General features: G+C 43.8%; 1 protein-coding gene across 1 annotated transcript in view; it reads right to left on the minus strand.

Annotated features, from left to right (window-relative positions):
- LOC112255325 (voltage-dependent L-type calcium channel subunit alpha-1D) overlaps positions 1–15855 on the minus strand; it is a 134635-nt gene that overhangs the window by 93756 nt on the left and 25024 nt on the right. The gene's annotated exons all lie outside the window — the stretch shown is intronic.

Here is a 15855-nt window from a genome sequence, read left to right on the forward strand (position 1 = left end):
CTGGCCCAGGTATCCTGGAAGGATATTGACCTCAAGCCGCCAGTCGAGGATGCCTGGTTGTTCTTTAAAAGTAATTTCCTTATCATCTTAGGATGCCCCTTTCAAAAAATGTAGACCTAAGAACAGATATAGCCCTTGGTTCACTCCAGACCTGACTGCCCTTGACCAGCACAAAAACATCCTGTGACGGACTGCAATAGCATCGAATAGTCCCCGTGATATACAACTGTTCAGGGAAGTCAGGAACCAATACACACAGTCAGTCAAGAAAGCAAAGGCTAGCTTTTTCAAACAGAAATTTGCATCCTGCAGCTCTAACTCCAAAAGGTTTTGGGACACTGTAAAGTCCATGGAGAACAAGAGCACCTCCTCCCAGCTGCCCACTGCACTGAGGCTAGGCAACATGGTCACCACCGATAAACAAAAATTTCAATAAGCATTTCTCTACGGCTGGCCATGCTTTCCTCCTGGCTACCCCAACCCCGGCCAACAGCTCCGCACCCCTCGCAGCTACTTGCCCGAGCCTCCCCAGCTTCCCCTTCACCCAAATCCAGATCGCAGATGTTCTGAAAGATCTGCAAAACCTGGACACATACAAATCAGCTGGGCTAGACAATCTGGACCCTCTCTTTCTAAAATTATCTGCCACCATTGTTGCAACCCCTATTACCAGTCTGTTCAACCTCTCTTTCGTTTCGTCCGAGATCCCTAAAGATTGGAAAGCTGCTGCGGTCATCCCCATCTTCAAAGGGGATGACACTCTAGACCCAAACTGTTACAGACCTATATCCATCCTGCCCTGCCCTGCCCTGCCTCTAGACCCAAACTGTTACAGACCTATATCCATCCTGCCCTGCCGTTCTAAAGTCTTTGAAAGCCAAGTTAATAAACAGATCACTGACCATTTCGAATCCCACCGTACCTTCTCCGCTGTGAAATCCAGTTTCCGAGCTGGTCACGGGTGCACCTCAGCCACGCTCAAGGTACTAAACAATATCATAACCACCATCGATAAAAGACAGTACTGTGCCTCCGTCTTCATCGACACGGCCAAGGCTTTCGACTCTGTCAATCACCATATTCTTATCGGCAGACTCAACAGCCTTGGTTTCTCAAATTACTGCCTCGCCTGGTTCACCAACTACTTCGCAGACAGAGTTCAGTGTGTCAAATCAGAGGGCCTGTTGTCCGGGTGCCACAGGGCTCAATTCTCGGACCGACTCTTTTCTGTGTATATATCAACGATGTCGCTCTTGCTGCGGGTGATTTCCTCTATGCAGAGGACACCATTCTGTATACATCTGGCCCTTCCTAGGACACTGTGTTAACTAACCTCCAAACGAGCTTTAATGCCATACAACACTTCGGCGATGTCATCTACAAAATAGTTTCCAACACTCTACTCAGCAAATTGGATGTAGTCTATCATAGTGCCATCCGTTTTGTAACCAAAGCGCCTTATACCACCCACCACTGCGACCTGTATGCTCTAGTCGGCTGGCCCTTGCTACATATTCGTCGCCAGACCCACTGGCTCCAGGTCATCTATAAGTCTATGCTAGGTAAAGCTCTGCCTTATCTCAGGTCACGATAACAACACCCACACGTAGCACGCGCTCCAGCAAGTATATCTCACTGGTCATCCCCAAAGCCAACAACTCCTTTGGCCGCCTTTCCTTCCAGTTCTCTGAGGGATACAGAGGGATATAGACATTGCAATGTTAAGCCTCTATTACATTACATATTTCAGTATTATCATTTATTTATTAATACACAGGTGATCTCACTTCCATTACATCTCTGGAAATATATTTTACAAAGGGACATGGCAAGCAATTATATTAAATGCCTATTATCGATAAATGCCACTGGCTTAAATATTGTACATTTATTTTGTATGGATTATTGTGCAATATTATTGCGTAATAATAATCCATGGCTCCAGTGCAGTTGATCACATGATTACCTGAGAGCAGTGAGTAAGTACACGAAGAGCGTGTATCAGAGTCAGTGAATAAGTACACAAGGAGCGTGCATGGAACAGCACATCTGTGTTGTGGCGGAGGGCCAGAGTCACATGATGAGTCACACACGGTGACATCGTGTGTGTTTAATATCACTGTATGACCAGGACGACTATCTCTGCAGACAACAAAAACACAAACAACCAACTATACCGTAGATGTACACTACTACTGCATTCAAAATACACAGAAACCTTAAAGACGCATGTCAAGTGTATAGTAGAGAAGGTTTAGGACTAGCTCTGGTCCAGGGCTTTACGTGTGGCTTACTGACACTGTAGGAAGTCTCAGCATCAGCAAGCTGCACGTAACGCCCTGGACCACAGATAAAATCGAATATGCATATCCATTGGATTTGTGGAGGTGCTTGATATCAGTCAACATATTTACGGTAAACAAATAGCACAAAATAACAAACCTCCTACCTCATCTACATTGTGTCGACATTGTAACCAATGAATGTCATTTCACAGGTCTACAAGATGTATAGCTGTTCTGGTTTTGTAACAATGCCATCATCATGACTCTCTCCCCCTCCCCTGTCCCCCCCCTCTCCTACTGTCTGTATGGCTCAGTCATAGGAGTCTAGGCCAGCTAGGGGTTTAAAGGAAGCCAGCACACACAGTGCTTCCTCACAGCATAATTCTCTGTGTGTTTATATGTGGGTGATGTATAATTGTGCCATTTTGGACACAACACCAACAAATTTGACACACTTTCTTGCAAAATAGCTAGGCCAACATTAATTGTGGGGTAATTTTATGCTCAGCTTGAGCTCTAACATCAACCTCCACCGGAGAAACAGCAACTGCATTTGAACAAGTGTATATGTGTAGTGTATATGTACATATTTGTGTGAGTGAGTTCAGTGCGTGCCTTTGCGCGCGCGTGTGTGTGTGTGTGTGTTTAAATATGCTTATGGGGACCAGAAGTCCACATAAAAATAGCAAACTAAGAAATATTTGACCAACTGGGAATTTTCTTCATCCCCACAAGGAAAAATTATATTTCTAGGGGGTTTAGGGTTAAGGTTATAATTAGTTTTAGGGCTAGAATTAGGGTTAGGGGTTAAAGGTTAGGTTTAGGGAATAGGAATCAGGGCTAAGGTTAGGTTTTTGGGTTAAGGTTAGGGTTAGGGTAAGGGTTAGGTTAGAGAAAATAGGATTTTGAATGGAATTAAATTGTGTGTCCCCACAAGGAGTTAAACACGACTGCCTGTGTGTGTGGGGGGAGGGGGGCGTGTTCGTTTGCCTACATGTTTGTAGATTATTTGTGTGAATATGTCCTTCGATCTCTGATCAAACCATAGACCATCTTCCCCCTCCCCCTCTCAGAAAGAGGTGTTTCTATACTTCCTCTGAAAGCAATGTTTATTAATGCACTGTTACCCAGCTACTGTATCATATCCTTTTCTACACACACAAGCAGTTCTATATACTGTACGTGGCAGCTCAGTGCGCAGTACCACCCCTAACCACAGAGGGCAGTGTGTGTGTGCGCAGACACTGGTGCATGCATGCATTGAGTGTGTGCGCGCATGGGTGCATACGTGTGTGTGTGTGTGTGTGTGCAGCAGTGAGGGGGCAGGCAAAGTTATGGAGAGGCTGTGGGTGTCATTCTCCAAAGGGAAACAGCAACGCTATAACAAGCAGACGTCATCTTTAGCATTGCCATAAAGTCTATCTTCAACCAGCAGAAGCATTACACTGAGAATGTAGCTACCATTAGTTCTATCATGTATAATCAAAGCTTCCCCTTTTATATGTGAAATAATGTTAGCCAATAGCCATATTGTTAGTTATTAGTCACATTAACCACATTGTTAGCTATTATCCACATTGTTAGTTATTAGCCACATTGTTAGATATTATTAGCAACATTAGCCACATGTTAGCTATTAGCCACATTGTTAGTTATTAGCCACATGTTAGCTATTAGCCACATGTTAGTTATTAGCCACATGTTAGCTATTAGTCACACTGTTAGTTATTAACCACATTGTTAGATATTATTAGCAACATTAACCACATTGTTGGTTATTAGCCACATTAGCCACATGTTAGCTATTAGCCACATTGTTAGTTATTAGCCACAATCGACACTTGTAAGCCACATTAGAAACATTGTTAGTTACTAGGTTCATGCAACAATAGAAATAACCAAGAGTATATTGAGGTCTATGCAATGATTGAATGAATTGAGGGTATATTGAGGTTTTACTATTAGTAGATCGCTGAGGAGATTCAGGCCAGAGTAGCTGAGGTGATTTTGATGAGTTCCAGATTTCATTAGCACAGTGTTTCCCAAACTCAGTCCTGGGGATCCCAAGGGGTGCAAGTTTTGTTTTTTGCCCCCAATACTACACAGATGAAACATCAAATGATAAAAGCTTAATGATGAGTTGATTATTTGAATCAGCTGTGTTGTACTAGGGCAAAAAACAAAATGTGCACCCTTTGGGGTCCTCAAGACCGAGTTTGGGAAACACTGCTGGAATGATCATCAAGGCACATGAATGACCTGTTTAATTGTGTAGTTGTGACGTGCAGCCCCCCTAATGATGAATGGGCCCATGCATTACTGAACGAATGATTGTCTGCGTCCTAAATGGCACCCTATTCCCTTTGTGCCCTGGTCACAGAAATATAGGGAAAAGGGTACCATTTGGGATACATACAATAGGCATGTTTCCATTGTCCCAGATTTATTCAACCTAGCAATGTCGCAAAAAAAATCATTGCAACATTTGTAATGGAAACAGGAGATATAGGAGAAATGTTCTAAAGATTTAAAACATTTTCATCCATTGTACAGGGGTGGATTCTTCTTTTGTCAAACTTTATTGCGAAATGATGGAAATTGTGTTTTTCAAATAAATGATGATTGACGAATAATTTTGAAAGTACTTGGGGCATGTGATGTCATCACGTAACTATAAAGCACAAATCCACAAGTATTTATAAATGCCTACTGCCTACCAAAGTACCCTTTTAAACTATTAAAAAAATATATATTGTCCAGGATTGTCCTGACTTTCAAGAATGCCTGAATTGCTTCACCTTGCTCTTCTGGTTGGCTGGATGCAAGTTTCACCATCCAATTATATCAGATCTACAGGAGTGCAAGTTTTTTGGCACATGAAAACTGTCACGCCCTGGTCTTAGTATTTTGTTTTTTCTTTATTATTTTGGTTAGGCCAGGCTGTGACATGGGTTTATTATGTGGTGTGTTTTGTCTTGGGGTTTTTGTAGGTATTGGGATTGTGGTATAGTGGGGTTATCTAGAATAGTCTATGGCTGTCTGGAGTGGTTCTCAATCAGAGGCAGGTGTTTATCGTTGTCTCTGATTTGGGAACCATATTTAGGCAGCCATATTCTTTGAGTGTTTCGTGGGTGATTGTTCCTGTCTCAGTGTTTGTTTGCACCAGAATAGGCTGTTTAGGTTTTTGCGGTACGTTTATTGTTTTGTATTGTTCGTGTATCATTTTCATTAAAGATGTATCGAATTAACCACGCTGCATTTTGGTCCTCCTCTCCTTCACCGGAAGAAAATCGTAACAAAAACATTTGGAATATGGCAAATATTAGTTAATTATTGCATTCTATCCATGCTGGCTTTCACGGGCTAGACATGAGACATGAAACAGATAGGTTGGAGGTCACACAGGCTGTTGCCAAAATATTAACGCACAATTTTCCTAAATGGGTAATGGAAACACTTCAATCACTTAATTTTTTCTTACATTTTCATTACGTCCAACTGTTTTTATCTACACAAGATAATTCAATGGAAACCCACTGTAGCAGGCAATTGCCAAATTTTGACAAAAAATCGCTGGACAAGTTAAAGCGATCCTTTGTGATTTTAGCAATGAATTTCCTCGCCATCTTAAATAAGCATGCCCCTTTCAAAAAATGTAGAACTAAGAACAGATATAGCCCTTGGTTTACTCCAGACCTGGCTGCCCTCGACCAGCACAAAAACATCCTGTGGCGGACTGCACTAGCATCGAATAGTCCCCGCGTTATGCAACTTCAGGGAAGTTAGGAACCAATACAGTCAGTCAGTTAGGAAAGCAAAGGCTAGCTTTTTCAAACAGAAATGTGCATCCTGTAGCTCTAACTCCAAAACGTTTTGGGACACCGTAAAGTCCATGGAGAATAAGAGCACCTCTTCCCAGCTGCCCACTGCACTGAGGTTAGGAAACACTGTCACCACCACCATTGTTGCAACCCCTATTCCCAGTCTGTTCAACCTCTCTTTCGTTTTGTCCGAGATCCCTAAATATTGGAAAGATGCCACGGTCATACCCATCTTCAAAGGGGGTGACACTCTAGACCCAAACTGTTACAGACCTATATCCATCCTGCCCTACCTTTCTAAAGTCTTCGAAAGCCAAGTTAATTAACAAACAGATCACTGACCATTTTGAATCCCACCGTACCTTCTCCGTTGTGCAATCCAGTTTCCGAGCAGGTCACGGGTGCACCTCAGCCACGCTCAAGGTACTAAACTATATCATAACCGCCATCAATAAAGGTCAGTACTGTGCAGCCGTCTTCATCGACCTGGCCATGGCTTTCTCCTCTGTCAATCACCGTATTCTTATCCGCAGACTCAACAGCCTTGGTTTCTCAAATGACTGCCTCGCCTGGTTCACCAACTACTTCTCAGATAGAGTTCAGTGTGTCAAATCAGAGGGCCTGTTGTCCGGACCTCTGGCAGTCTCTATGGGGTACCACAGTGTTCAATTCTTGGGCCAACTCTTCTCTCCGTATATACAGGTATCAACAATGTCACTCTTGCTGAGGGTGATTCCCTGATCCACCTCTACACAGACGACACCATTCTGTATACATCTGGCACTTCTCTGGACACTGTGTTAACAAACCTCCAAATGAGCTTGAATGCCATACAACACTCCTTCCGTGGCCTCCACCTGCTCTTAAACGCTAGTAAAACTAAATGCATGCTTTTCAACCGATCGCTGCCCGCACCCGCCCGCCCGACTAGCATCACTACTCTGGACGGTTCTGACTAAGAATATGTGGACAACTATAAATACCTAGGTGTTTGGCTAGACTGTAAACTCTCCTTCCAGACTCATATTAAACATCTCCAATCCAAAATTAAATCTAGAATCAGCTTCCTATTTCGCAACAAAGCCTCCTTCACTTGCACTACCAAACATACCCTCGTAAAACTGACTAGCCTACCAATCCTCAACTTTGGCGATGTCATTTACAAAATAGCCTCCAACACCCTACTCAGCAAACTGGATGCAGTCTATCACAGTCCCATCCCTTTTGTCACCAAAGACCCATATACCACCCACCACTGCGACCTGTATGCTCTCCTTGGCTGGACCTCACTACATATTCGTTGCCAGACCCACTGGCTCCAGGTCATCTGTAAGTCTTTGCTAGGTAAAGCTCTGCCTTATCTCAGCTCACTGGTCACCATAACAACACCCACCCGTAGCAAGCGCTCAAGCAGGTATATCTCACTGGTCATCCCCAAAGCCAACACCTCAATGGCCACCTTTCCTTCCAGTTCTATGCTGCCAATGACTGAAACGAATTGCAAAAATCGCTGAAGTTGGAGACATATCTCACTCACTAACTTTAAGCATCAGCTATCTGAGCAGCTAACCGATCGCTGCAGTTGTACACAGCCCATCTGTAAATAGCCCATCCAATCTACCTACCTACCTACCTCAATCAAATCAAATCAAATTTTATTTGTCACATACAAATGGTTAGCAGATGTTAATGCGAGTGTAGCGAAATGCTTGTGCTTCTAGTTCCGACAATGCAGTAACAACCAACGAGTAATCTCACCTAACAATTCCACAACTACTACCTAAAACACACAAGTGTAAAGGGATAAAGAATATGTACATAAAGATATATGAATGAGTGATGGTACAGAACGGCATAGGCAAGATGCGGTAGAAGGTATCGAGTACAGTTTATACATATGAGATGAGTAATGTAGGATTTGTAAACATAAAAGTGGCATAGTTTAAAGTGGCTAGTGATACATGTATTACATAAAGATGGCAAGATGCAGTAGATGATATAGAGTACAGTATATACATATACATCATCTATATCATCTACATATGAGATGAGTAATGTAGGGTATGTAAACATTATATTAAGTGGCATTGTTTAAAGTGGCTAGTGATACATTTTTCACATCAATTTCCATCAATTTCCATTATTAAAGGAAGCTAGAGTTGAGTCAGTATGTTGGCAGCAGCCACTCAATGTTAGTGGTGGCTTTTTAACAGTCTGATGGCCTTGAGATAGAAGCTATTTTTCAGTCTCTCGGTCCCTGCTTTGATGCACCTGTACTGACCTCGCCTTCTGGATGATAGCGGGGTGAACAGGCAGTGGCTTGGGTGGTTGTTGTCCTTGATGATTTTCATGCCCTTCCTGTGACATCAGGTAGGTGTCCTGGAGGGCAGGTAGTTTGCCCCCGGTGATGCGTTGTGCAGACCTCACTACCATCTGGAGAGCCTTACGGTTGTGAGCAGAGCAATTGCCGTACCAGGCGGTGATACAGCCCGACAGGATGCTCTCGATTGTGCATTTGTAGAAGTTTGTGAGTGCTTTTGGTGACAAGCCAAATTTCTTCAGCCCCCTGAGGTTGAAGAGGCGCTGCTGCGCCTTCTTCACAACGCTGTCTGTGTGGGTGGACCAATTCAGTTTGTCCATGATGTGTACGCTGAGGAATTTAAAACTTACTACCCTCACCACTACTGTCCCGTCGATGTGGATAGGGGGTGCTCCTTCTGCTGTTTCCTGAAGTCCACGATCATCTCCTTTGTTTTGTTGACGTTGAGTGTGAGGTTATTTTCCTGACACCACACTCCGAGGGCCCTCACCTCCTCCCTGTAGGCCGTCTCGTCGTTGTTGGTAATAAAGTCTACCACTGTAGTGTCGTCCACAACTTGATGATTGAGTTGGAGGCGTGCATGGCCACGGAGTCGTAGGTGAACAGGGAGTACAGGAGAGGGCTCAGGATGCACCCTTGTGGGGCCCCAGTGTTGAGGATCAGCGGGGTGGAGATGTTGTTACCTACCCTCACCACCTGGGGGCGGCCTGTCAGGAAGTCCACTTACGTCGTCTGTGGACCTATTGGGGCGGTAAGCAAATTGGAGTGGGTCTAGGGTGTCAGGTAGGGTGGAGGTGATATGTCCTTGACTAGTCTCTCAAAGCACTTCATGATGACGGAAGTGAGTGCTACGGGGCGGTAGTCGTTTAGCTCAGTTACCTTAGCTTTCTTGGGAACAGGAACAATGGTGGCCCTCTTGAAGCATGTGGGAACAGCAGACTGGGATAAGGATTGATTGAATATGTACGTAAACACACCAGCCAGCTGGTCTGCGCATGCCCTGAGGACGCTGCTGGGGATGCTGTCTGGGCCTGCAGCCTTGCGAGTGTTAACACGTTTAAATGTTTTACTTACGTCGGCTGCAGTGAAGGAGTGTCCGCAGGTTTTGGTAGTGGGCCCTGTCAGTGGCACTGTATTGTCCTCAAAGCGAGCAAAAAAGTTATTTAGTCTGTCTGGGAGCAAGACATCCTGGACCACGACGGGGCCGGTTTTCTTTTTGTAATCCGTGATTGACTGTAGACCCTGCCACATACTTCTTGTGTCTGAGCCGTTGAATTGCAACTCTACTTTGTCTCTATATGGACGCTTAGCTTGTTTGATTGCCTTGCGGAGGGAATAGCTACACTGTTTGTATTCGGTCATGTTTCCGGTCACCTTGCACTGGTTGAAAGCAGTAGTTCGCGCTTTCAGTTTCACGCGAATGCTGCCATCAATCCACGGTTTCTGGTTTGGGAATGTTTTAATCGTTACTATGGGAACGACATCTTCAACGCACGTTCTAATGAACTCGCTCACCGAATCAGCGTATTCGTCAATGTTGTTACGAAACATATCCCAGTCCACGTGATGGAAGCAGTCTTGGAGCGTGGAATCAGATTGGTCGGACCAGCGTTGAACAGACCTCAGCGCGGGAGCTTCTTGTTTTAGCTTCTGTCTGTAGGCAGGGAGCAACAAAATGGAGTCGTGGTCAGCTTTTCCAAAAGGAGAGCGGGGGAGGGCCTTATATGCGTCGCGGAAGTTAGAATAGCAATGATCCAAGGTTTTGCCAGCCCTGGTTGCGCAATCGATATGCTGATACAATTTAGGGAGTCTTGTTTTCAGATTGGCCTTGTTAAAATCCCCAGCTACAATTAATGCAGCCTCAGGATATGTGGATTCCAGTTTGCAAAGAGTCAAATAAAGTTCCTTCAGAGCCATCGATGTGTCTGCTTGGGGGGAAATATATACGGCTGTGATTATAATCGAAGAGAATTCCCTTGGTAGATAATTCGGGCGACATTTGATTGTGAGGAATTCTAAATCAGGTGAACAGAAGGACTTGAGATCCTGTATGTTGTTGTGACCATACCACATCTCGTTAACCATAAAGCATACGCCCCCGCCCCTCTTCTTACCAGAAAGATGTTTGTTTCTGTCGGCGCGATGCGTGGAGAAACCAGCTGGCTGCACCGACTCCGAAAGCGTCTCTCGAGTGAGCCATGTTTCCGTGAAGCAAAGAATGTTACAGTCTCTGATGTCCCTCTGGAATGCTACCCTTGCTCGGATTTCATCAACCTTGTTGTCAAGAGACTGGACATTGGCGAGAAGTATGCTAGGGAGTGGTGCTTGATGTGCCGTCTCCGGAGTCTGACCAGAAGACCGCTTCGTTTCCCTCTTTTACGAAGTCGTTTTTGTGTTGTTGACTGTACGTTTGTTTATTCCATGTGTAACTCTGTGTTGTTGTTTGTGTCGCACTGCTTTGCTTTATCTTGGCCAGGTCGCAGTTGTAAATGAGAAGTTGTTCTCAACTGGCCTACCTGGTTAAAGAAAGGTGAAATAAAAAATAAAATAAAAAAAACTTGCGAAGCCAGGACGCATCACGAATAACTAACCTAAACTAGAAACAATAATGTTTACTCTCTCTTCCTTTCATGTAATCTTTTTTTGGCTTTGATCACATCAGAACCTCTGTTTTCCCGTGTGTGCTGTTATTCCTTAATCTGTGTTGCCGCTCTCGCACCACAGGTTACTTTTTTCTGATGGGAAAAAAACAAACAAAGGATGAAATGCCTAAAAAGTGACTAAGACTAAAATGTATTTTAAGACAATCTAAATCTAAAATAGCTGGCAAAATGAACAACGCCAAATACTGCAGTGCGCGAATAGATACTAGGCAAACATGCTGCTCACATGATTCAAGGACACACAGTATCATGTAGACATACTGTGCAGTACATTGTGCTGACATTATTTCTCTCTCGCTCTCTCTCTTTCTCACACACACACACACACACGCACGCACACACACACACGCATCCACGCACGCACGCACACGCAAACGCACGCACACATCGCACACACGCGCGCGCGCACACACACACACACCACTAAAACACATTTGCACTCGCACACACAGATGTAGTTAAGCATATAACCGACACATACACGTTGGCACATACAGTGAGTCATCTGTGGAGAGGCCTACTGGTTGAAGGACAGAGAAATGGAGGATGGGCTGGACACACTGCTCTCAAACAGAAATGGGATGTTTCGAACAAGGGATGTGCATGCATGTGTGTGTGTGCACGTGTGTGTCCTGTGTGCATAAGTACAGGTTAACTTTCTGCCTCAGAGCTGCATAGCATATTATTGCATGAGCACCAGATCACCTGTGGAAAAGTCAAGACAGTGTGACGACGGCAGAAACCTCCTCCTGCTCCCATGGCCTGGTGCACTTTGACATGCTGTCTTTGATAAGGACATAGATCAGATAGCAGCTGCTTCTCTGGATTGTCTAATTGCACATTCAGCATATTCTCACTCTCAGTCTTATACTCGTCTAGAGATCTGGGGCCTTATGTATCAAATGTCTCAGAATATGAGTGCGGATCGTGGAACAGGTCTTCCCTGCCTGTGTAACCTTTTTCACTGTGATCTTAAAAGGCAAATCTGATCATAAATTAGCACACTTACTCTGAGATGCTTGAAATATCTGGGTCCCTGAGCATGTTGATGGTATTTCAATGAGACCTGGATGTTAGTCGTTTTAACCATAACTAGAAAACATGATTAGGCATACTAGTTAGATTACCTGATTCATTCATTCATATGTTCAGTAATTCATAATTTGACTCCTTCAACTAATCATTGCAGGAGCCTAACTTACATGATATATGATATAGATACAGTGGGGCAAAAAAGTATTTAGTCAGCCACCAATTGTGCATGTTCTCCCACTTAAAAAGATGAGAGAGGCCTGTAATTTTCATCATAGGTACACTTCAACTATGACAGACAAAATTTGATTTCTCCAGAAAATCACATTGTAGGATTTTGAATGAATATATTTGTAAATTATGGTGGAAAATAAGTATTTGGTCACCTACAAACAAGCAAGATTTCTGGCTCTCACAGACCTGTAACTTCTTCTTTAAGAGGCTCCTCTGTCCTCCACTTGATACCTGTATTAATGGCACCTGTTTGAACTTGTTATCAGTATAAAAGACACCTGTCCACAACCTCAAACAGTCACACTCCAAACTCCACTATGTCCAAGACCAAAGAGCTGTCAAAGGACACCAGAAACAAAATTATTAACCTGCACCAGGCTGGGAAGACTGAATCTGCAATAGGTAAGCAGCTTGGTTTGAAGAAATCAACTGTGGGAGCAATTATTAAGAAATGGAAGACATACAAGACATACGTGCTTCTACACCTGCATTGCTTGCTGTTTGGGGTTTTAGGCTGGGTTTCTGTACAGCACTTTGAGATATCAGCTGATGTACGAAGGGCTATATAAATACATTTGATTTGATACAAGACCTCTGATAATCTCCCTCGATCTGGGGCTCCACGCAAGATCTCACCCCGTGGGGTCAAAATGATCACAAGGAAGGTGAGCAAAAATCCCAGAACCACATGGGGGACCTACTGAATGACCTGCAGAGAGCTGGGACCAAAGTAACAAAGCCTACCATCAGTAACACACTACGCCGCCAGGGCCTCAAATCCTGCAGTGCCAGACGTGTCCCCCTGCTAAGCCAGTACATGTCCAGGCCCATCTGAAGTTTGCTAGAGAGCATTTGGATGATCCAGAAGAAGATTGGGAGAATGTCATATGGTCAGATCAAACCAAAATATAACTTTTTGGTGAAAACTCAACTCGTCGTGTTTGGAGGACAAAGAATGCTGAGTTGCATCCAAAGAACACCATACCTACTGTGAAGCATGGGGGTGGAAACATCATGCTTTGGGGCTGTTTTTCTGCAAAGGGACCAGGACGACTGATCCGTGTAAAGGAAAGAATGAATGGGGCCATGTATCGTGAGATTTTGAGTGAAAACCTCCTTCCATCAGCAAGGGCATTGAAGATGAAACGTGGCTGGGTCTTTCAGCATGACAATGATCCCAAACACACCGCCCGGGCAACGAAGGAGTGGCTTCGTAAGAAGCATTTCAAGGTCCTGGAGTGGCCTAGGCAGTCTCCAGATCTCAACCCCATAGAAAATCTTTGGAGGGAGTTGAAAGTCCGTGTTGCCCAGCAACAGCCCCAAAACATCCCTGCTCTAGAGGAGATCTGCATGGAGGAATGGGCCAAAATCCCCGCAACAGTGTGTGAAAACCTTGTGAAGACTTACAGAAAACGTTTGACCTCTGTCATTGCCAACAAAGGGTATACAACAAAGTATTGAGATAAACTTTTGTTATTGACCAAATACTTATTTTCCACCATCATTTGCAAATAAATAAATACAAAATCCTACAATGTGATTTTCTGGATTTTTTTCCCTCATTTTGTCTGTCATAGTTTTAGTGTACCTATGATGAAAATTACAGGTCTCTCTCATCTTTTTAAGTGGGAGAACTTGCACAATTGGTGGCTGACTAAATACTTTTTTGCCCCACTGTACATGAATTCCCATTAACATTCTATAGGGATAAATAGGCCCAGTGTTTCCTTCTAGACAAGACAGGCTAGACAGGCATGCATTGTCTATCAATGCCCTGCTTTACCACCCACACATAAACACACACACGCATGTGCACGCACATTAGGGATAACGAGAAGGGGGTGTCGTAGCGTGAGCCACAAATGAGCAGTTAGTTAAGTGACTAAACACACACTTCTGCCATCATCTCCACTGGAGTCCAGAGACACTGCTGCCACGCCAGCTACAGTTACAGCCACAGCCAACCTCCACTGTCACAGACACATGGACAAACACACACACACACATACACACACAACCTCGGTCACATACTCCTCTGACACGACACACGCCATGTGAAAACCAAAATACCACAAGAGGCTAACAGACAATAAACAGTACATGTAACCAACAGAATGCCCATTTAAACAACAAGGCAAAGCTGTGGGATCACAGGATGTGTTTCTGTTCTAGCAGTCTGCCTGATCGATGTTACTGTACTGGACCATCTGTGCTGTGGTCCCCCTAATCTGTACTTCACCCATGGTCATTTCAGTCTCCATTGGATCATCTAGTACGGGCTGTTCAATTCCGGTCCTGAAAGGCTGAAACACTTCTGGTTTTTGATTCTACCTGGTAGTTTGTTGCACTCACATGGTGTCCCAGGTCTGAATCAGTCCCTTATTAGAAGGAGAGGATGAAATCAGAAGTGTTTGGGCCCTCCAGGACCGACATTGAACAGCCCTGATCTAGTATATCTGCGGTCATATCAGACTATTGGTATATCTGCGGTCATTTCAGACTATTGGTATATCTGCGGTAATTTCAGACTATTGGTATATCTGCAGTCATTTCAGACTATTGGTATATCTGCGGTCATTTCAGACTATTGGTTTATCTGTGGTCATTTCAGACTATTGGTATTTATGCGGTCATTTCAGACTATTGGTATATCTGCGGTCATTTCAGACTATTGGTATATCTGCGGTCATTTCAGACTATTGGTATATCTGCGGTCATTTCAGACTATTGGTTTATCTGTGGTCATTTCAGACTATTGGTATTTATGCGGTCATTTCAGACTATTGGTATATCTGCGGTCATTTCAGACTATTGGTATATCTGCGGTCATTTCAGACTATTGATATATCTGCGGTCATTTCAGACTATTGGTTTATCTGCGGTCATTTCAGACTATTGTTATATCTGCGGTCATTTCAGACTATTGGTATATCTGCAGTCATTTCAGACTATTGGTATATCTGCTGTCATTTCAGACTTATTGGTTTATCTGTGGTCATTTCAGACTATTGGTATTTATGCGGTCATTTCAGACTATTGGTATATCTGCGGTCATTTCAGACTATTGGTATATCTGCGGTCATTTCAGGCTATTGGTATATCTGCGGTCATTTCAGACTATTGGTTAATCTGCGGCCATTTCAGACTATTGGTATATCTGCGGTCATTTCAGACTATTGGTATATCTGCGGTCGTTTCAGACTATTGGTATATCTGCGGTCATTTCAGACTATTGGTATATCTGCGGTCATTTCAGACAATTGGTATATCTGCAGTCATTTGAGACTATATTCGTTCACCTAATGTACCGTCATTTCATTCTCGGCTAGTTTCTTTGCGGTCAATTTAGTCTCCACAAGTCAGTGTCATTTTGTCCCCATTGGGTGAGGTGAATTAAAGTGAATAGTATTGTCCAACAATAGTGATACAGACACACACACTAACATGATAGCAGCCGGAATGCTCCATGTGCATGTTGCCCTATGAAGGTTAAAACGTAT

The sequence above is a fragment of the Oncorhynchus tshawytscha genome, linkage group LG07, assembly GCF_018296145.1.
Source record: "Oncorhynchus tshawytscha isolate Ot180627B linkage group LG07, Otsh_v2.0, whole genome shotgun sequence".
In the NCBI taxonomy this organism is placed as follows: Eukaryota; Metazoa; Chordata; class Actinopteri; order Salmoniformes; family Salmonidae; genus Oncorhynchus; species Oncorhynchus tshawytscha.